The following is a 22609-nucleotide window of genomic DNA, read 5'->3' on the forward strand; positions in this document are numbered from 1 at the left end:
TTGCCCCCAGGGAGAAATGAACTAGGCAAAAAAACAGAAAATAAGGAGAATTTGGTTTCCAAAAGCCTGAGCCCATCAGGAATATTATTCTCATAACCTCTGAGGCAAATCGCAGTGTTTCTCTCCTTTCCAATAGTTTTACTTCATATTTCTTTCTGTTGATGTAGTGTTGACTAAGAGTTCCAGGAAAATATTAAAAAGTTGTGATGAGAGTGAGCTCCCATGCCTAGGTCTGACTTTAATATCCAGGTTGCCCAATTAAATGTGATATCTGCCAATTTGACGTAAATATTCTTTCTTTCATTAAGGAAGTCTCTTATTCTTTTTGCTAAGAAGTTTTAACATTTTTTGGTAAAAATCAAGAACAACATTGAAAATTATCAAGTGGATTTTGGCCTCTAGGAAGATAATCATGCAACTCATTCTTCTATGAAGATAATGAATTATATCAATAGATGTTCTATTAGCCAACCATTTTAGAATTCCTGATTTTGCTGTGTTCTTTGTTTAAATAAACTGCTGTATTTGACTTGTACTCAAGTCAAAAGTAAGATTGGCTTATATTTTTCAGTTTTACAAGTACCAAGTTTATATTCTTGAGGGATATGTAGAATCATAAAATAAATTAGAAAACTTTCCTTATTTTCTAGCTATGTAACAGGAATTATTTTTCTTGAAAACCATTTAAAACCATTTCTTGAAAACCATTTCTTGAAAACCATTTAAAACTTGTTCATCAAACTTTTGGGTTTGGAGCTTCTGTTAAAGATAATATTCTGACACCTTCTTCTGTTTTATTCATAATTATTGATAAATTAAGGATTTTTATTTCCTCTTTTGTCAATTTTATTACTTAAAATTTTTCTGCATAAATGACCATTGCATTGAGAATTTCAAATTGATTAGCATAGAATTACAAACAGTTCCTACTGGATTTCTCTGGTGGTCTAGTTTAGTATATTTTTTGGTTAAACTTTTAGTGATTTGGTACTTGATTATTTTTTGCAAAGAATCAATTCTTAGGGGTGCCCAGGTGGCTCATCAGTTGAGCATCTGACTCTGGATTTTGGCTTGGATAGTGATCTCAAAGTTGTGAAATCGAGCTGCATGTCTGCTGTGCACTGGGTGTGGAGCCTGCTTGGGATTTTGTCTCTCCTTCTGCCCTCTGTCCTTCATCCCACTCATGCATTCTCTCTCTCTCTTAAAAAAAAAAAAAAAAAAAAGAATCAATTCTTAGATTTAATACTAATTCTCTATTAAAATTTCAGTTTACTTTTATTATTTTTTTCTTATTTCTTTCCTTTTGGGGGATGGTGTAGTGGAGATGTTTCCTGTTTTAACTTAAGTGAAATTTATTTACCTTTTCACTTATTAAAAATGAAATGATTTAATGTTTTTTAATTTCTCATCTATGGATCATAATAGCTATTGTTTTTGTCTACTGAACCCGCTACTTCCAGATTTAGCTAAAGCCTTAGTGAAAACCCATGAGCTCCCAGTGTGAGAGTCCTGGAACAGCTCTTGGCTTTCCTGAGACGCCTGGCATCTTCTTGCCTTTCAGTTCCTTGTGTTACATCAGGATCTTCTCAATACATCTCTCTTTTTTATATAATCTGATCAATTTTTGTTGCTTAACCATGCAACTGACAGAATATTCTTAATTTTAGTTTTGCATCTTGACCCAAGTATTATGTAGTGTGCATTCTAATTCCTAAGCAATGGGGACTTTTATAATTTTGCCATTAATTTCTATTTTTTCTTGCATTATTTCAGAATAATGCAAGAAATGTGTACTGTACAAGTTCTGATTTAAGCTTTTTTTAAATCCATTTTCTCTGTAGCTTAACGTATGGCCATTTAAATAAATAGTTCAGGATATTGGAGGAAAAGGTGAAGATTTAGGGTAGAAAGATATTTATTAATCAATATTATTGCATTACTAAGATTCTCCAGCCTTATGCATGCCTTGTTAATCATTTATCAAGAACTGAAAGGGTTGTGCTCCCAAATTGTACCCAGATTCCTTTTTATGATATAGGTTAAAGAGGCATATTTTTCCCCCAGTGCTGTTGAAATATAATTGACACACAGTACTGTGTAAGCTTAAGGCATACTACGTGGGGGGCTTGATTTACATATATTGTAAAATAATTATCACAATAAGTTTAACAGTCATTATCTCATATAGATACGAAGAAAGAAAAATATTTTTTCATTGTGATGAGAACTCTTAGGATTGACTCTCTTTACAACTGCCCTACATATCACATGGCAGTGTTCATTATAGTTAGCTTGTTGTACATCCCATGCCCAGTATTTTAACTGGAAGTTTGTGTCTTTTGACCACTCTTGTATGCTTTTTGACTTCACCCTTCCCAGCCCATTCCCCACTACTGGTAACCTCAAATCTGATTTCTTTCTATAAGAGTTTTTTATTTTTTTAATTTCAGATATCAGTGAGGTCATACAGTATTTATCTTCTCCCATTCAGTAGTTTGTCTTTTCATTTTGTTGATGGTTTCCTTTGCTGTGCAAAAGCTTTTTATTTTGATGTAGTCCCTGTAGTTCATTTTTGCTTTTGTTTCCCTTGTCTGAGGAGACATATCTAGAAAAGTGTTGTGTGGCTGATGACAAGGAGATTACTGCCTATTCTCTTCTAGAAGATTTATGGTTTGTCATCTCTTGTCTCTTTAATCATGGCCTGGTAGATACCAGGCTTGAGATGATATCTCATTGTGGTTTTGATTTATATTTCAACTAATGATGAGTGATGTTGAGCATCTTTTCATGTACCTGTTGGCCATTCATATAGTTTCAGAAAAATGCCTATTCATGATATGTATGTTATATGAGTTCTCTACAGGATTTGAAATATTAATCCCAAGGGAGGAGTCAAGATGGCGGAGAAGTAGCAGGCTGAGACTACTTCAGGTAGCAGGAGATCAGCTAGATAGCTTATCTAAAGATTGCAAACACCTACAAATCCAATGGGAGATCGAAGAGAAGAAGAACAGCAATTCTAGAAACAGAAAATCAACCACTTTCTGAAAGGTAGGACTGGTGGAGAAGTGAATCCAAAGCGACGGGAAGATAGACCGCGGGGGGAAGGGCCGGCTCCCGGCAAGCGGCGAAGCAACAGAGCACAAAATCAGGACTTTTAAAAGTCTGTTCCGCTGAGGGACATCGCTCCAGAGGCTTAACTGGGGTGAAGCTCACGCGGGGTCATCGTGGCCTCAGGTCCCACAGGGTCACAGAAGGATCGGGGGTGGCTGAGTGTTGCAGAGCTTACAGGTATTAGAACGGGGAAGCCGGCTACGGAGACAGAGCCGAGGAGTGAGCTCTAAGCTCGGGTTTACCTTGAACTGGTCGCAGGCTTGGTCAGCTCCGAGCGCGGCCGGAGGCAGGGTGACGGGAGTAATTGGGCACTGTTCTCTGAGGGCGCACTGAGGAGTGGGGCCCCAGACTCTCGGCTCCTCCGGGCTGGAGTCTGGGAGGCCGCCATCTTCATTCCCGTCCTCCGGAACTCTAGGGAAAGCACTTAGGGAACAAAAGCTCCCGAAAGCAAACCCGAGCAGATTACTCAGCCCGGCCCCTGGTAAGGGCGGTGCAACTCCGCCTGGGGCAAAGACACTTGAGAATCACTACAACAGGCCCCTCCCCCAGAAGATCAACAAGAAACCCAGCCAGGACCAAGTTTACCTACCAAGGAGTGCAGTTTCAATACCAAGGAGAGCAGCGGAATTCCAGAGGAGGAAAAAGCAAAGCACGGAACTCATGGCTTTCTCCCCATGATTCTTTAGCCTTGCAGTTAATTTAATTTTTTTTCTTGTTCAATATTATTTTTTCTCTTCTTCTGCTAAATTTTTTTTAACTTTTACCCTTTTCTTTTTTAACGGTTTTTAACTAGTTTATCTAATATATATATATATATATATATATATATATATTTCTTTCTTTTTTTATTTTTTTTTTTTTTTTTCTTTTTTTTTTTTTTTTTTTTTATTTTTCTGAACCTTTTTATCCCCTTTCTTCCCCTTCAGAATTTGGGATCTCTTCTGATTTGGCTAAAGCATATTTTCCTGGGGTTGTTGCCACCCTTTTAGTATTTTACTTGCTCCTTCATATACTCTTATCTGGACAAAATGACAAGGAGGAAAAATTCACCACAAAAAAAAGAACAAGAGGCAGTACCAAAGGCTAGGGACCTAATCAATACAGACATTGGTAATATGTCAGATCTAGAGTTCAGAATGACGATTCTCAAGGTTCTAGCCGGGCTCGAAAAAGGCATGGAAGATATTAGAGAAACCCTCTCGGAAGATATAAAAGCCCTTTCTGGAGAAATAAAAGAACTAAAATCTAACCAAGTTGCAATCAAAAAAGCTATTAATGAGGTGTAATAAAAAATGGAGGCTCTCACTGCTAGGATAAATGAGGCAGAAGAAAGAATTAGCGATATAGAAGACCAAATGACAGAGAATAAAGAAGCTGAGCAGAAGAGGGACAAACAGCTACTGGACCACGAGGGGAGAATTCGAAAGATAAGTGACACCATAAGATGAAACAACATTAGAATAATTGGGATTCCAGAAGAAGAAGAAAGAGAGAGGGGAGCAGAAGGTATATTGGAGAGAATTATTGGAGAGAATTTCCCCAATATGGCAAAGGGAACAAGCATCAAAATCCAGGAGGTGCAGAGAACCCCCCTCAAAATCAACAAGAATAGGTCCACACCCTGTAACCTAATAGTAAAATTTACAAGTCTTAGTGACAAAGACAATATCCTGAAAGCAGCCCAGGGAAAGAAGTCTGTAACATACAATGGTAAAAATATTAGATTGGTAGCAGACTTATCCACAGAGACCTGGCAGGCCAGAAAGAGCTGGCATGATATATTCAGAGCACTAAACGAGAAAAACATGCAGCCAAGAATACTATATCCAGCTAGGCTATCATTGAAAATAGAAGGAGAGATTAAAAACTTCCAGGACAAACAAAAACTGAAAGAATTTGCAAACACCAAACCAGCTCTACAGGAAATATTGAAAGGGGTCCTCTAAGCAAAGAGAGAGCCTAAAAGTAGTAGATCAGAAAGGAACAGAGACAATATACAATAACAGTCACCTTACAGGCAATACAATGGCATTAAATTCGTATCTCTCAATAGTTACCCTGAATGTTAATGGGATAAATGCCCCAATCAAAAGACACGGTATCAGAATGGATAAAAAACAAAACCCATCTATATGTTGCCTACAAGAAACTCATTTTAAACCCGAAGACACCTCCAGATTTAAAGTGAGGGGGTGGAAAAGAATTTACCATGCTAATGGACATCAGAAGAAAGCAGGAGTGGCAATCCTTATATCAGATCAATTCAATTTTAAGCCAAAGACTATAATAAGAGATGAGGAAGGACACTATATCATACTCAAAGGATCTGTCCAACAAGAAGATCTAACAATTTTAAATATCTATGCCCCTAATGTGGGAGCAGCCAACTCTATAAACCAGTTAATAACAAAATCAAAGAAACACATCAACAATCATACAATAATAGTAGGGGACTTTAACACTCCCCTCACTGAAAATGGACAGATCATCCAAGCAAAAGATCAACAAGGAAATAAAGGCCTTAAATGACACACTGGACCAGATGGACATCACAGATATATTCAGAACATTTCATCCCAAAGCAACAGAATACACATTCTTCTCTAGTGCCCATGGAACATTCTCCAGAATAGATCACATCCTCGGTCCTAAATCAGGTCTCAACTGGTATCAAAAGATTGGGATCATTCCCTGAATATTTTCAGACCACAATGCTCTGAAGCTAGAACTCAGTCACAAGAGGAAATTTGGAAAGAACCCAAATACATGGAGACTAAACAGCATCCTTCTAAAGAATGAATGGGTCAACCAGGAAATTAAAGAAGAACTGAAAAAATTCATGGAAACAAATGATAATGAAAACACAACGGTTCAAAATCTGTGGGACACAACAAAGGCAGTCCTGAGAGGAAAATATATAGCGGTACAAGCCTTTCTCAAGAAACAAGAAAGGTCTCAATTACACAACCCAACCCTACACCTAAAGGAGCTGGAGAAAGAACAAGAAAGAAACCCTAAACCCAGCAGGAGAAGAGAAATCATAAAGATCAGAGCAGAAATCAATGAAATAGAAACCAAAAAAAAAAAAAAAACAACAATAGAACAAATCAACGAAACTAAGAGCTGGTTCTTTGAAAGAATTAATAAGATTGATAAACCCCTGGCCAGACTTATCAAAAAGAAAAGAGAAAGGACCCAAATAAATAAAATCATGAATGAAAGAGGAGAGATCACAACTAACACCAAAGAAATACAGACAATTATAAGAACATACTATGAGCAACTCTACGCCAACAAATTTGACAATCTGGAAGAAATGGATGCATTCCTAGAGACATATAAACTACCACAACTGAACCAGGAAGAAATAGAAAGCCTGAACAGACCCATAACCAGTAAGGAGATTGAAACAGTCATCAAAAATCTCCAAACAAAAGCCCAGGGCCAGACGGCTTCCCGGGGGAATTCTACCAAACATTTAAAGAAGAACTAATTCCTATTCTCCTGAAACTGTTCCAAAAAACAGAAATGGAAGGAAAACTTCCAAACTCATTTTATGAGGCCAGCATCACCTTGATCCCAAAACCAGACAAGGATTCCATCAAAAAAGAGAACTATAGACCAATATCCTTGATGAACACAGATGCGAAAATTCTCACCAAAATACTAGCCAATAGGATTCAACAGTACATTAAAAGGATTATTCACCACAACCAAGTGGGATTTATTCCAGGGCTGCAAGGTTGGTTCAACATCCGCAAATCAATCAATGTGATACAACACATTAATAAAAGAAAGAACAAGAACCATATGATACTTTCCATAGATGCTGAAAAAGCATTTGACAAAGTACAGCATCCCTTCCTGATCCAAACTCTTCAAAGTGTAGGGATAGAGGGCACATACCTCAATATTATCAAAGCCATCTATGAAAAACCCACTGCAAATATCATTCTCAATGGAGAAAAACTGAAAGCTTTTCCACTAAGGTCAGGAACACGGCAGGAATGTCCATTATCACCACTGCTATTCAACATAGTACTAGAAGTCCTAGCCTCAGCAATCAGACAACAAAAGGAAATTAAAGGCATCCAAATCGGCAAAGAAGAAGTCAAACTATCACTCTTCGCAGATGATATGATACTATATGTGGAAAACCCAAAAGACTCCACTCCAAAACTGCTAGAACTTGTACAGGAATTCAGTAAAGTGTCAGGATATAAAATCAATGCACAGAAATCAGTTGCATTTCTCTACACCAACAACAAGACAGAAGAAAGAGAAATTAAGGAGTCTATCCCATTTACAATTGCACCCAAAACTATAAGATACCTAGGAATAAACCTAACCAAAGAGACTAAGAATCTATACACAGAAAACTATAAAGTACTCATGAAAGAAATTGAGGAAGACACAAAGAAATGGAAAAATGTTCCATGCTCCTGGATTGGAAGAATAAATATTGTGAAAATGTCTATGCTACCTAAAGCAATCTACACATTTAATGCAATCCCTATCAAAGTACCATCCATTTTTCTCAAAGAATTGGAACAAATAATCCTAAAATTTATATGGAACCAGAAAAGACCGCGAATAGCCAAAGGAATATTGAAAAAGAAAGCCAAAGTTGGTGGCATCACAATCCTGGACCTCAAGCTCTATTACAAAGCTGTCGTCATCAAGACAGCATGGTTCTGGCACAAAAACAGACACATAGACCAATGGAACAGAATAGAGAGCCCAGAAATAGACTCTCAACTCTATGGTCAACTAATCTTCGACAAAGCAGGAAAGAATGTCCAATGGAAAAAAGACAGCCTCTTCAATAAATGGTGTTGGAACCGTTGGACAGCCACATGCAGAAAAATGAAATTGGATTATTTCCTTACACCACACATGAAAATAGACTCAAAATGGATGAAGGACCTCAATGTGAGAAAGGAATCCATCCAAATTCTTGAGGAGAACACAGGCAGCAACCTCTTCGACCTCAGCCGCAGCAACATCTTCCTAGGAACATCGCCAAAGGCAAGGGAAGCAAGGGCAAAAATGAACTATTGGGATTTTATCAAGATCAAAAGCTTTTGCACAGCAAAGGAAACAGTAAACAAAACCAAAAGACAACTGACAGAATGGGAGAAGATATTTGCAAATGACATATCTGATAAAAGGGCTAGTGTCCAAAATCTATAAAGAACTTAGCAAACTCAACACCCAAAGAACAAATAATCCCATCAAGAAATGGGCAGAAGACATGAACAGACATTTCTGCAAAGAAGACATCCAGATGGCCAACAGACACATGAAAAAGTGCTCCATATCACTCGGCATCAGGGAAATACAAATCAAAACCACAATTAAATATCATCTCACACCAGTCAGAATGGCTAAAATTAACAAGTCAGGAAATGACAGATGCTGGCGAGGATGCGGAGAAAGGGGAACCCTCCTACACTGTTGGTGGGAATGCAAGCTGGTGCAACCACTCTGGAAAACAGCATGGAGGTTCCTCAAAATGTTGAAAATAGAACTACCCTATGACCCAGCAATTGCACTGCTGGGTATTTACCCTAAAGATACAAACGTAGTGATCCGAAGGGGCACGTGCACCTGAATGTTTATAGCAGCAATGTCTACAATAGCCAAACTATGGAAAGAACCTAGATGTCCATCAACAGACGAATGGATAAAGAAGAAGTGGTATATATACACAATGGAATACTATGCAGCCATCAAAAGAAATGAAATCTTGCCATTTGCGACGACATGGATGGAACTAGAGGGTATCATGCTTAGCGAAATAAGTCAATCGGAGAAAGACAACTATCATATGATCTCCCTGATATGAGGGAGAGGAGATGCAACATGGGGGGTTAATGTGGTAGGAGAAGAGTAAATGAAACAAGTTGGGATTGGGAGGGAGACAAACCATAAGTGACTCTTAATCTCACAAAACAAACTGAGGGTTGATGGGGGGAGGGAGGTTGGGAGAGGGGGGGTGGGGTTATGGACATTGGGGAGGGTATGTGCTATATTGAGTGCTGTGAAGTGTGTAAACCTGGCGATTCACAGACCTGTACCCCTGGGGATAAAAATATATGTTTATAAAAAATAAAATTTAAATTAAAAAAATGTAATATTAATCCCTTATCAAATATATGAGTCACAAATATTTTTCCCATTCCATAAGATATCTTTTCACTGTATTGTTCGTGACTTTGTAGTTGATGTAGTCCCACTTGTTTGTTATCTTGTTGCCTGTATTTTAGGTGTCATAATCAAAAATCATTGCCAAGACCCATGTCAAAAAATATTTACAGGAGCGCCTGGGTGGCTCAGACATTAAGTGTCTGCCTTCGGCTCAGGTCATGATCCCAGGGTCCTGGGATCGAGCCCCACATCGGGCTCCCTGCTCAGTGGGAAGCCTGCTTCTCCCTCTCCCTCTGCCCCGTCTCCTGCTTGTTCTCACCCTCTTGCTCTCTGTCAAATAAATAAACAAAATCTTAAAAAAAATTTACATTTATGTTTTCTTTTAGGAGTTTTATGATTTCCAGTCTTTATGTTTATTTAAAGTACACAGTGTGGTGAGTGTTGTTGAATTCACACCACTCCAATTGAGATGTATGTTTCCATCATCCCTAAACACATTTTCATGGCCATTGCAGTCAGTGCTTCCACCCCACTGCAAGCATCTGCTGCTCTGCTTTCTGCCTCCATAAATTAGTTTGTCTCTTCTAGAATTTCATATAAGTGGAATTATATAGTATGCAATCTTTTGTATCTGTCTTTCTTCATCAAGCATAATGCTTTTGAGATTCATCTGTGTTGTTGCATGTGTCAGTTCATTCTTTTTTGAGAAGTAGTATCCCATTGTGTGAATATACTATAATCGATTTACTCATCCACCTGTTGATAAACATTTGTACTTCTAATTTTTGAGATATTATGAATAAAACAGTATGACCATTCACATATATCTTTCTGTAGACTTACATTTTCATTTCTGTTGAATATGGAATGGAATTGGAATTAGGAATGGAGTTGCTGTATCATATAATAAGGATGTATTTGATTTTATTTTTAAAAAAAGATGAAATTGTTTTCCAAATTTGCTCTACCATTTTCACTCACACCAGTGATGTATGTGATTTCCAGTTGCTCCAGATCCTTAGCAACAGTTGGTATTTTCAGATTTTCTGGTTCTATCCATTGTAATGGGTATATAGCCTATCTCATTGTGGTTTTAATTTATATTTTCCTGATGACTAATGATGTGAGGCATCTTTTCAGGACACATTGTATTTGTCACTTGTTTATCATCTTTTGCAAAATGTGTGTTCAAATTATATGCCGATTGTTTCACTGGGTGGTTTGTCTTACTATTATTAAGTTTTAAAGTTCTTTATTTACTCCAGATACAATTCCACTGTCATATGTATCCATTAAAAATATTTTCTCCCAGTCTATGGCTTGCCTTCTCAGTTTCTTAATGGAGTAACTTTTATTTTAAATTAAACTTTTATTTTGAGGTCATTGTAGACTTGCATACAATTGTGAAAAATAGTAGAGAGAGATCTCCTGTACCCTTTACTCAGTCTCCCCCAGTTGTAACATCTTGTAAAACTATAGTATTGCATTACAACCAGGAAATTGACATAGGTGCAGTCTACCCATCATATTCAGATTTTCCCAGTTTTATGTATACTTCTTTGTGTGTGTGTAGATTTGGTTCTAGACAATTTTATCACTTGTATAGGTTCATGGATCTGTAATCAAGATGCAGAACACAAGGTTCCCTTGTGTTGCCCTTTATAACCATACCCGCAGATCTTCCTTCCCCTACCCATGCACTGTCTCCATACCCTGACAATTACTCATCTGTTCTCCATCTCAGTGTTGTTCATTTCAAGAATGTCACAAAAATGGAATCATATAGGATGCAATCTCTTGGGAATTTTTTCCCCACACATACCGTAATTCCCTTGAGATTCATTCAAGTTGTTGCATGTATCTGTAGTTTGTTGCTTTTTAATTTTGAGTAGTATTCCACATACCAGTTTGTTTAACTATTCAATCATCGAAAGACATCTGGGTTGTTTCCACTTTGGGGCTATTATGAATAAAGCTGCTATGAACATTCATGTACAGGTTTTTGTGTGAATATAAATTTTCATTTCTTTGGGATAAATGCCCAGGAGTGCAATTGCTGGGTCATATGATAATTGTATGCCTGGTACCATAAGAAACTGCCAAACCATTTTCCAAAGTGGCTATACCATTTTATAATCTCATTAGCAAAGTCCAAGCAATCCAGTTTCTCTGCCTCCTTGCCAGCATTTGGTCTTGTCTCTGTTTTTTATTTTAGCCATTCTGATAGGTATGTAGTCATTTTCATTGTGGTTCTCATTTACATGTCCCTAATTATTAAGGAGGCTGAATATCTTGTCATGTGCCTTTTTGCCTTCTAAATGTCACCTTCAGTGAAATATACTGTGATTTGCTCATTCTCTTGCTCATTGAATTTTTGGTGGGGTTTTTGTTTTGTTTTGTTTTTACTTTTGACTTTTGACTTTTGAGAATTCTTCATATACCCTAAATAATAGTTCTTGATTTGATAAGAAGTTTGCAAATGTTTTCTCTCAGTTTTTAGCTTGTCTTTTCCTCCTCTTAAGAGGGTCTTCTGCAAAATGAAAATTTTCATTTTAATGGGGTCCAATTTATCAGTTTTTCCTTCTATGGATTGTACTGTTGGTTTCAAGTCCAAGAGCTCTTTACCTAATCCTAGATCCAGAATATTTTCTCCTAAGTTTTCTCCTAAAAGTTGTATAATGATCCATTTGGAGTTAAATTTTATAAAAGTATGAGGCTTAGGTCTAAGGTGAGGGAGTTGTTTAGAATTGGTTTTGGTTTGGTTTGGGTTGGGTTGGGTTTTTTTACATATGGATATAAAATTCAAATGTCTTTTGGATAGGTGAAATTTTTAATTTTTGTCAAATTTAATTTGCCAGTCTTTTTCAATTTTACAGATTGTGCTTTATGCATTTGGTTTAAGAAATCTTTGCCTTCTCCAATGTTGAATGGTTGACTGTTGCAAAGATTTTCTTTTTGTTTTCTCCTAGAACTTGGAATTTTAGATTTATATTTAAGTTATGATCTATTTTAGGATATTTGTGTATTTGGTTTGAAATAAGAGTGAAAAGTTCTTTTTCCCCTCAATCTCATAAGGATATCCATTGTTCCAGAACCATTTATTGAAAAGATTTTTCTTTCCACATTGAGTTTTATTTTGGCATTTTTGCCAAAATTGCTTGAGCTTATATTTGATGTGGGCCTATTTCTTGTGTTCTGTTTCACTGATCTATATATATACCTTTATGCCAATACCACACGGGTCTTAAGCTGAGCTTTTATAGTAGGTCTTGAAATCAGCCTTTCAACATTATTCTTTTTCAAAAAAATTTTTGGCTATTTTTGATCTTTGTATTTCCATATAAATTTTAGAATTGGCTTGTCAATTCCTACTAAAAGCCTTTTGAGATTTTGATTATGTTGAATCTGAGGATTAATTTAGGGAAGATGAATGTCTCAATACTGAGTCTTCTGACAAATAAATATAGTGTATTCCTCAATGTGTTTAGGTATTTTTTTAAAACTTTCTGAGCAATGTTTTCAGAGACTGCATTTATATGATCATTTGATATTGTCCTGTGAGCCACTTAACTCTATTCATTTTTCTCAATGTATTGCTTTCTATTGTTTGAACAGTTTCTATTGCCTTGTCTTCAAATTCACCAATCTCTTCTTGCTCTGCATGTAATATTCTGCTGAGCACATTTAATTCTTAAATTTCAGATAATGCATTTTTAAGTTCTAGAATTTCCAATTGGTTCTTTTTTATACCCTTTTCTTTCCATATTATGTTCATAATTCCCCCTAAATCCTTGAACATCTTTCTAATAGCTATATTAAAGCCTTTTTCTCCTAATCCCATTATCTCTATAATTTCTGGTCTGTTTCTACCAACTGATTCTTTTCCTGGTTATTGATCAAATACTCAAGCTCCTTTATATGTATAGTAATTTTTTTATTTTTTTATTTTTTTATTTTATTTTTTTTTAAGATTTTATTCATTTATTTGACAGAGAGAGATCACAAGCAGGCAGAGAGAGAGGAGGAAGCAGGCTCCCTGCTGAGCAGAGAGCCCGATGCGGGGCTCGATCCCAGGACCCTGAGATCATGACCTGAGCCAAAGGCAGCGGCTTAACCCACTGAGCCATCCAGGTGCCCCTAATTTTTTTATTTGATCCTAGATATTCTGAATATAACATTATTGAGTGTCTGGATTTTCTTGTCTTTAAAGAGAGTTGCTTTTTATTTGGAAAAGGATCAGATTGATCCTTTGTGGATTTGGTTAAACTTTGTAAGGGAAAATCTGGAGTAGCCTTTTATTCTTGGGTTGAGTTAGTCTTCCCATTAAAACACGACCCTTCTGGAGTATCTACTGAATGCCTAGTTGTTCAACAATGTCTCTTCTCTTTGGCTGGTTGAAAGTTGAACATCTCTCTCGTCTTGTGAGCTTTGCCAGTTTTTCAGCTTTACCGGTGGATTTTATATGGCCTCGTGGAATTGCATCCTATATATGGATAGCTTAATATTTAGCATCAGACTCTAAGACACTCCTCTGAAGATTTCTGTATCTCTCTCTCTCTCTCTCTGCATTGCTTCTTTTTCTTCAATAGTCTGACTCACAACTTCCAGCCACTTTAGACCATCTTTAGACCACTTTAGACCAATCTCTGTCTCCTCAACCCGGCGAGACAACCCTGTTCTGCTTGAGCTCCTCCTCACTGTGCTGAGGTCCAGAAAGTGCCTTCAGGCAGAAGGCCACAGTAATAGTAATTGTAGGGCCCTGATTTCTCCCACTGTTTCTTTTCCTTCACTGTCACAGTCCTTCTCTGCTCCTTTCCAGTATCTGAAAGGAGTCATTTCATGTATTTTGTCTAGTTTCCTCATTGTTTAAGAAAGGACTAGCCTGGTACCAGTTCTCCATGAAGGCTGAAACTTTGTACAACTTTTTTTTAAGATTTTTTTTTTTTTTAATTTGACACACAGAGAGAGATCACAAGTAGGCAGAGATGCAGGCAGAGAGAGAGGGGAAAGCAGTCTCCATGCTGAGAAGAGAGCTGGATGGGGGCTTGATCCCAAGACCCTGAGATCATGACCTGAGCCGAAGGCAGAGGCTTAACCCAGTGAACCACCCAGGTGCCCCTACAACTTTTAATTTCAGTCAGCAACTGTGTATATATAGATGTTTGTGTGTATATGTGTGTGTGTGTGTGTATGTATATGTATATGTGTATATATAGAGTGATAGATATATCTTTTTTCTTATTTCACGTTACTTTTTCAATTTCAGCCTCACATTTTAGTCACTTCCTTTTACTTATAAATTATTTTAAATTATATGCTCTTTCTCTGCATCTTGGGCTCTATACTCTTTAACTTTACATTTGCAGAACATTTGTATTGGCTTGTGTTGTGATTTTCTATTCACTCACGCATGAGCAGACAGGTAGCCGTGCCATCCTGGTGCACTGGGTACAAGTGTGCATGGAGTCTCTTTCCTAACATTCACTGTCCATCTGGATGCTATTATTGCCCTTTTCCAGGTATTCATCTGGTATGCTGATTGATGGTATTTTGCCATCTTTTTTTTAGTGTCAGTCTGTTGGTTTGACAGAGGATATTTTTTTAAGAATTTATTTATTTGACAGAAAGAAAGAAAGAGAGAAAGCACAAGCAGGGGGAGCAGCACACAGATGGAGAAGGAGAGGCAGACTCCCTGCAGGGAGCCCAACTTGGGTCTCGATCCCAGGACCCTGGAATCATGACCTGAGCTGAAGGCCAATGCTTAACCGACTGGGCCACCCAGGCAAGGTGGCCACCAGAGGATATCTTGGTCACCATGCATGAGAAGTGCTGTTTTTCCTGCATGATCTAAGTGTTTGTGGTTTTCACCTTGTAAGAAAAATAATGACCAACTTCACAATCCATCTCTTCTATAGGTTAAAGTTCAGGCTGACTTTATTTTACTGGTCGATCTTTAAGTTAATTTTTTTTCTTTAAGAAGTAATATTTTAACATGATTCAAAATTCAAGATAGACAAAAGTATGCTGTAAAGTTTCCTTCTGGAAACTGTTCTATAGTCACCCAATTTCCTTCTTTGTAGGTAATCAATTTTACCAGTTTCTTGTGTATTTTCCCAGAGGTAGTTTTTATATATACATGCACAAATTATCTTCTGGCCCCTTTTCCACAAGCAGTAACAAATGTTACACACTTATAAAAAAAAACAATTATACATCTTGAAGATTTCCATTGCATGTAACTAGAAGCTTGGCTTTTAATGACCATATTGTATTCCTTTTTTTTTTTTTTTTTTTTTTTTAAACACAGAACAGAACCCAAGCTCTAAAGGGTTCTCTCAAGAGGGAGGTGCTCCCCACCCCAGGAGCAGGAAGGGTGAGGACCAGGAAAGAAGGCCAGGGTCCAGCTGTGGTAGAGGTGGCAGATGCTGCAGGGTCACACCATTCTCTGGCTGTGTCCCCAAGCCCAGGGGGTGGTGCTTTTCCCTCTTTCATACCTTCCATTTTTGTGGCTTTATATTTTATTTGGCCATTTCCCTATTTATCGACATTTATGTTGTTTTCTATTTTTTGCCATTATCAATAATAATATAATTAATACTTAATAAATGTGCCATTTTTACACATATGTGAGAATATGTATAGTTAATTTGCAGGATAAATTCCCAGAAGTGTGTGAATGAACATGTGCATTTGTCATTTTCAAATATTGCCAGATTACCTTCTAGAGAGAGAAGACACAATTGCTCTAGTTTGCCAAGGACCTTGTCCCAGCGTAGTTATTAACAATAATACCTCTTGTTCTTAAGTGTCTGGTTTGGATGACAAACTACAGGGTCGCCTCTATCTGTAGAACCTGCGCCAGTTTACACGCTCAGCCTGAGCCTGGCTTTTAGTACCTGTTTATATGCTGACATGTCTCACTTATATATTTCCTCTTTTGAGGTTCAGACAGCTGCCTATTTGGATATCTCACAGAAAGCTCAACCCAACGTGCCCATAATAAACTTCTGAGTCACCCCAAAACTGATGCTCCCATCCAAGTTTTTTATATCAGCAAATGGCAATACCATTAATCCCTTTGTTCAAGCAAAAATGCTGGGATTCATGCAAGATTCTTCCATTTTCTCTGAGTGGCCACAAGCAAGCCGCTATCCTGCCTAGCCTCAGCTTCCTCGTTAGCAAAACTAGGATCACACTGCCTGCCCCATGGTTTTGCGGGGGTGATGATATGAGACAGCATATGTGCAAGCACACCTCTCATTTTCTGGCATATACTAGAGGATCAAAAACAGTCCTTCCCTTTCCTTCCATCCTTCCAAATCCTGCTCTATGTGTCCCCAAAACCCCTTTGTATTCCAATCCATGTAGTATAAATATGACTTTTGGCCTGGAATGAGTTGTTCCAAATGTCCTTCTTTAGGCCCTTGTAGAATATGGAATTTATTTCTGTAAGTCTATACGAGAAGAGTCTCCACGGCCAGCCTGAATACCGAAGAATAAACTGCACATTTATTGAATGTGAAATGAACTTAATACTACCAAAAGTTAGGAAAAGTCAGGATTTATATCTTTGTGAGTTGTTTCCTTTCAAAGGTTTTTCTGGCCTGGCAATGCTGTGGTGATTCACTTTTCAAAATGACTTACACTCTTCCCTAAACTTTAATTTTAGAAGACTTCAGGCTTACTGGATTACAGAATTTTCTTTTCTTTTCTTTCTTGTTCTTGTTCTTCTTCTTTTCTATTTTTATTTTTTGATTTTACTATTATTATTATTATTATTATTATTTTTGCTCCTTTAAAGAGCATCAACTTCTGAATGCAATCGCAGTGGTTCACAGGGAAGCACATTGGCCCAGGTTGAAATCCTGTTTTGGCCGCTTCTCATCTGAGCGACCTTCAGCAAGGAGTATGAGGTCCATGAAACTCAGAGTCCTCATTCTCTCTTGGATACTTTTGTACATGTTATTATATCTCATCCCTATACTGTTATTTAGAAGATGAGCTTCAAGGAGAAAAAGGTGTGTAAAAGTGCTAAATATCCAGCAGGGGTCTGTCCCAACATTCATCTATATAAGCAGAAAAATTGCAGCCGTGTGACCCGGTGGTAGAGCTGAGTACAGAAGCTTAAACTGTGAAACCCAGTGAAGAGTATCCGGGACACAGAGCCTTCAGTTCTTTGAACGGTTCCATGGACCTCGAACGGCCATTCCTTCACAGCACAGTTAAGAAAAGTAAGGCCTACTGTGCTCTTTGGGATGTTCTGGCTCACAGTGCTCATTGGTGGTGGCGTCAGGGCCAGATTTAACTCAAGCTCAAATGCAAACTGTCATACAATGTTCTTGAAACTGGACTCTTCTCACTCATAGAAATTCTCTTGACTCAAAGACCAAAAGTGACCTCTCCACTGACTCCCTTATGGAACAATATGTACTAAGCCCCTGTGCTAGGTTTTAGGAGAAAGCTGTTCAAAGGAGCATGTGTTTTGAAAGGGGAGGAAGAAGAGGAAGTAGTGAAGAGGAGGTGGTCATTTGTGAAACATCTCTCAGGTGCCTGGTGGGCCAGATACTTCAGAATAGATCAGAAAGTGATGTCTCAGAGAAGGAACCCACAGACCTCCTTCTCTTCCCTAAAGAATAAACCTGTGGGTAACATGCATGAGGCCAAAGTCCATCTTCCCCTCTTAGTCTCCATTCATGACTTACTCCCATAGCTGGACACAGAGCACGTGTGGACAATGAGAACCCAAATCACTGCCCCTGCTGCAGGGTCTCTGTTGGCAAGTGTTGAATGACCAGAAAGAAAACAGAAGAGGGAGCACTAATGAGGGACAAAGGTACTGTGGCCAGTCTTCATTCTTCACTTCCCTGCCACTGAACTCTGACTACTTGCAGGGTGGCTGTCCTCACAATGTCATGGCAACATACAGGCCATTCTGGCTTGAATCTATTCATTTGCAAAAAGGAGGAGAATTGGTGTCCTCTCATTTTCCCCAAATGGGAACACTCAAGATAAAAGAGGTGACTTGACTTCTCAGAGTACATCCCACTCTACATGGATGACATTAATAAATATGGAGTGTGTCTCACCCCTAAAATTAAAATGCATGGTCTGACAAAGTTCTTTATTTTTGAGTTATGAATTTATTTTTGAAAAAAACTCTTATAGAGGCTTAATAACTGAGTCACATTTAGTTGAGAATTTACAAATCACTTTTGCTATAAAAAATAAAATGACATGTAATCTGTGCCATCCTGGAAAAGGCAGGCCGTATGGTCACCATAGGTATAGGTGATGGGCTACAACAAGAAATCACTTTATGGGTTTGCCAATTTGCCACCTAATTTTAATCAAATACGTAGGTATGTTAAAGAGGAACGTCTTTCCTGTGGGATGGTAATAATAACAACAAGCAATACCTTAGATAGCCCTCTAAAAATTTCAAAGTGCTTTCGCATAAATTATTTCATTTGATCCAATCCATATGTGTAAGAACAGTCACACATACCAAGGCAGAAATGTCAAGATCGATAAAGTTCAAATTCTCTCATACACTGCTCACCAGCCCAGGCAGGCCCTGTTTTTCTCACAGGCGTGTTCTCAGTAAACAGAGGAAGGTGACCCAGGGCTGTGGGGAGGTGAAGGGTCAGAAGGACAATCCCCCTCACACCGTCTGGGGAACTTCTCCAGTTTCAGGTCACCAGGCTGGTTTCCCAGAAGCCAGCATCTGCTGTTCTCTCTCCGCTTTACTCATTCCCTCAACTCTAGAAAGCAGTAGTCAGGCCAGTGACCAGGTGCCATGAAGTGATGTAAGGGCCCGATGCTACTTCTCACAGGTTGGAGCTCACCAGGGGCGCATCTCAGAGGCCAGGCTAGATCAGGTAGGGAAGCAGAAATAACCCACAGATTAGAATTGGCATGAGCCGTTGAGGGAGAGAGCCAGGGGCTGCACTAGAGCAACACAATTGGCTTCAGATTTGGAAAATCTGCTTCCCCCAGAAACCAGGCAAGAGGGTTGAAAGGTAAGGGGAAACAACAGGGGAGCAAGGGAAGTTTTGGGAATAGAGGGAGCCGTTCCAACTGTGTCCTGGCCAAGCAGGGCCGGAAGGGTTGGCTTGCTTAAAAGGCCAGGGCTTAGAGGGACACAACATAGTCCAAACCTGGTTAGATGGGTGGGTGGGTGTCACGATTTTGTTGTCTATTCTCCAGGTTAATAGACTCAGGACTTACCAGATATCTTGTCTCTTCCTCTCCATGGCTTCAAATACAGTGTCTATGTCCATATCCATAAGTTTATTTCTAACCAAGACTTCTCCTCAGAATGCCAGAACTATATATTAACATTTGACATGACTGCTTGGAGTCTCCAAGGCAGTTCAAGCTTAACACGCCAAAAAGGCCTTCTTAACTCTGTCACTCTCACCTATTCCTGTGATTTGTTTCCTCTAAATCTGCATAACCATAAAATTGATGTCATTCTTGTTGCCTCCCCTTCCCTGTCTCCAGAATATTATTCGTAACCAAACTGTGTCAGTTTTATCTCAATGCATATCCAAAGGGTCTTTCTCCGTTTGCTTTGCAAGCCACCCAGACAAACCACTGTCATGCCTCCCATCTGTTGACTCCTGAACTCTTGAGTGACCTTCCTGCTTCTACGTGGACTTCTCTCTGTCGGTGTCTCACAGATCAGCTTGAGTGTGTTGTTGTTTGTTTGTTTTTTAGTGTTGATTGGGTCATACCTCTTTCCTTTTTAAAACCTTTAGTGGCTTCCTATTGCACTTAGGATAAAATCCTTCATATTGCTTACAAAGCACTGGAAATTTATTATTTTCCCACCTCTCCAGTTCCATCTTCTGTCCTCTTCTTCACTTCACAACCTCCAGCTAAATAGGCATACTTTATGATTCTCAAACTCTGTAATTTTTTTCTGCTTCAGGACCTCTGCACATATGATTTCCTCTGCCTTAAAAACCATTTTCCCGAGCGCAGATGTCCATTGACAGATGAATGGATAAAAGCTGATGTAACATATATGAGATATATATTATATGTAATATATATATTTTTTATATATATGTAATACATATGAGATGAAATATTACTCAGCCATCAAAAAATGAAATCTTGTTATTTGCAACAATGTGGATGAAACTAGAAGGTATTATATTAAGTGAAATAAATCAATCAGAGAAAGGCAATTATATGATTTCACTCATATGTGGAATTTAAGAAACAAAACAGAGGAACATAGGGGAAAGGAGAGAAAAATAAAACAAGTTAAAATCAGAGAGGGAGACAAACCATAAGAAACTCTTAATTAAGGGAAACAAACTGAGGGTTGCTGGAGGGGAAGGGAGTGGGGGGATGGGGTAACTGGGTGACAGGCATTAAGGGGGGGATATGATGCAATGAGCACTGGGTGTTACATAAGACCGATGAATCACTGAACTGAACTGTGAAACTAATACTACACTATATGTTAATTAATAGAATTTAAATTTTTAAAAAATTTTTCCCCACTTCTTGCCTACTTAACCCTAACTTATGCTTCATGTGTCAGCAAAAATGCTGTTCCTTAGAGAGACACTGAACCTCACAACCTAAATCATACCCCTGTGTCAATTAGTTCTTTGGTGCAAGCACAGAAACCAACTGGTTAATGCAGGAAGAAAGCGAATGAACTGGAACAACATGAGAGCCTGCAGAGATTGAGAGGAAAACCGATAAATAGGCTGGGGAAGGATAGGGAGCAGGGATACACAGATCCAAGTGACAAGAACTGATGTTTACGCTATTTATCGTGCTTTCATGGCAGAGAATGAGATCCTGCCTTCCCTTGTCTTTCGTGTCTTTCCAGTTGAGGTTAATTCCAGGGAGAGAATCCAATGGGCACAGCTCGTACTGTTGCACGAGCCTCATAGGAATGGGGTGGAACCGGTCAGGTTCTCCTGCTTGAATGGAGAGAGAACATGAATGATAGCTCTGTGAAAACTGCACACGATGGAGGGTAGTTCCCTTCTCAGGCAATGAATGCGTTCTTTTCAGAAGGAAGAATGGATGCTGGATGCCATGTGGGTGGTTTCCCATTGCACGCTTTCATTGTGCCGTGTGCTTGCCTTCCACAGCACTAGTTGCCATCTGTAGTTACACAGTGCACCAAATACTGGCTGAGTGTTCACTTCTTCCTTTCCTTTTACATTTTCTTGACGTTTTTTGCAGTTAGGAATAGCCCTGTGGCCAGTTTCAGCCAGTTAAATATAGGGAAAATGGTATATGGCCCTCTAAGCCTGGTCTCGAAAATCTCCCAAGATTCTCCACACTCCCCTGTCCACACAGCTGGGAACTAAAAGGTCCATAATGATGGGGCCACAATGTGGGAGAGCTGGATCCTTGAGCCACTGCTTAGAAAGAGCTGACCAAGATCTGAGGAAGAAATAAAATTTCATTATATGAAGTCGCTGAGATTTGGAGGGTAGTTTGTTACAGCAACTACCAAGCATTACTCTGACCATTACCAATTTATTTTAGCATTTATTGCTTACCATCTGTCTTCTCCACAAGATTATAAACTTTACAGAGTCATGGACGAGGTCTATCACTTAGCACAGAACATAGTGAAATTCAATAAATATTTGTTAAATAAACAGATGAATTTTTCTCGTCCAACCTTTCTCTCTCCAATTTTTTCTCTGAATAGAGGAGGGAAATGAGAGCTAAAGAGACTTTCCTGACATTCTCTCCGCCCACCCGATGGGCTTCCAACTAGGCAGTGGGTTCACAAACAGGAAGTCTTAGGCCACTTCTTCAAGTCAGTGTCACAGATGCATCAGAACTGCTTCCACACATCATGGGCACGTGAGGAATGTGATTGAAATCTAACAGCAGGTTACCTGTGACACTGCAATTGCTTCAGTCATTTCTTTGTCTTTAAAATGCCATATAATTGCTAATGTAATTAGTAATGTATACAGAGGGGGCTTGTGCAATTACTGAGTCCTAAGATCAAGTAATTAATGTTCTGTCAACAAAACAGCAACTGTTTCATTAACAACTGCTTGGATCTGGAAACAAGCATAATCAGATGCAGACAGATCAACTAAACATTATCAACTCAGCTGATTTTTTTAGACACGAAAATGTCAACCCCATAACAGTAAACACAATGGAACTTTAAGACTTTTTCCAGTTCAAAGAAATCCATAGTTGGGTGGATAAATAGATAGATAAATAGAGAAAGTGGGTAGGGGAGAGAGATGATAGATGATAGATAGACAGGGACAAAACCAAATAGCTTTGGTTTTTTCCAACCTGAAAGATACTAAGAATCACACATCTAAATACCATACAA

Source organism: Lontra canadensis, unplaced genomic scaffold (genome assembly GCF_010015895.1).
Source record: "Lontra canadensis isolate GAN:19392208 unplaced genomic scaffold, GSC_riverotter_1.0 scaffold10, whole genome shotgun sequence".
Lineage (NCBI taxonomy): Eukaryota > Metazoa > Chordata > Mammalia > Carnivora > Mustelidae > Lontra > Lontra canadensis.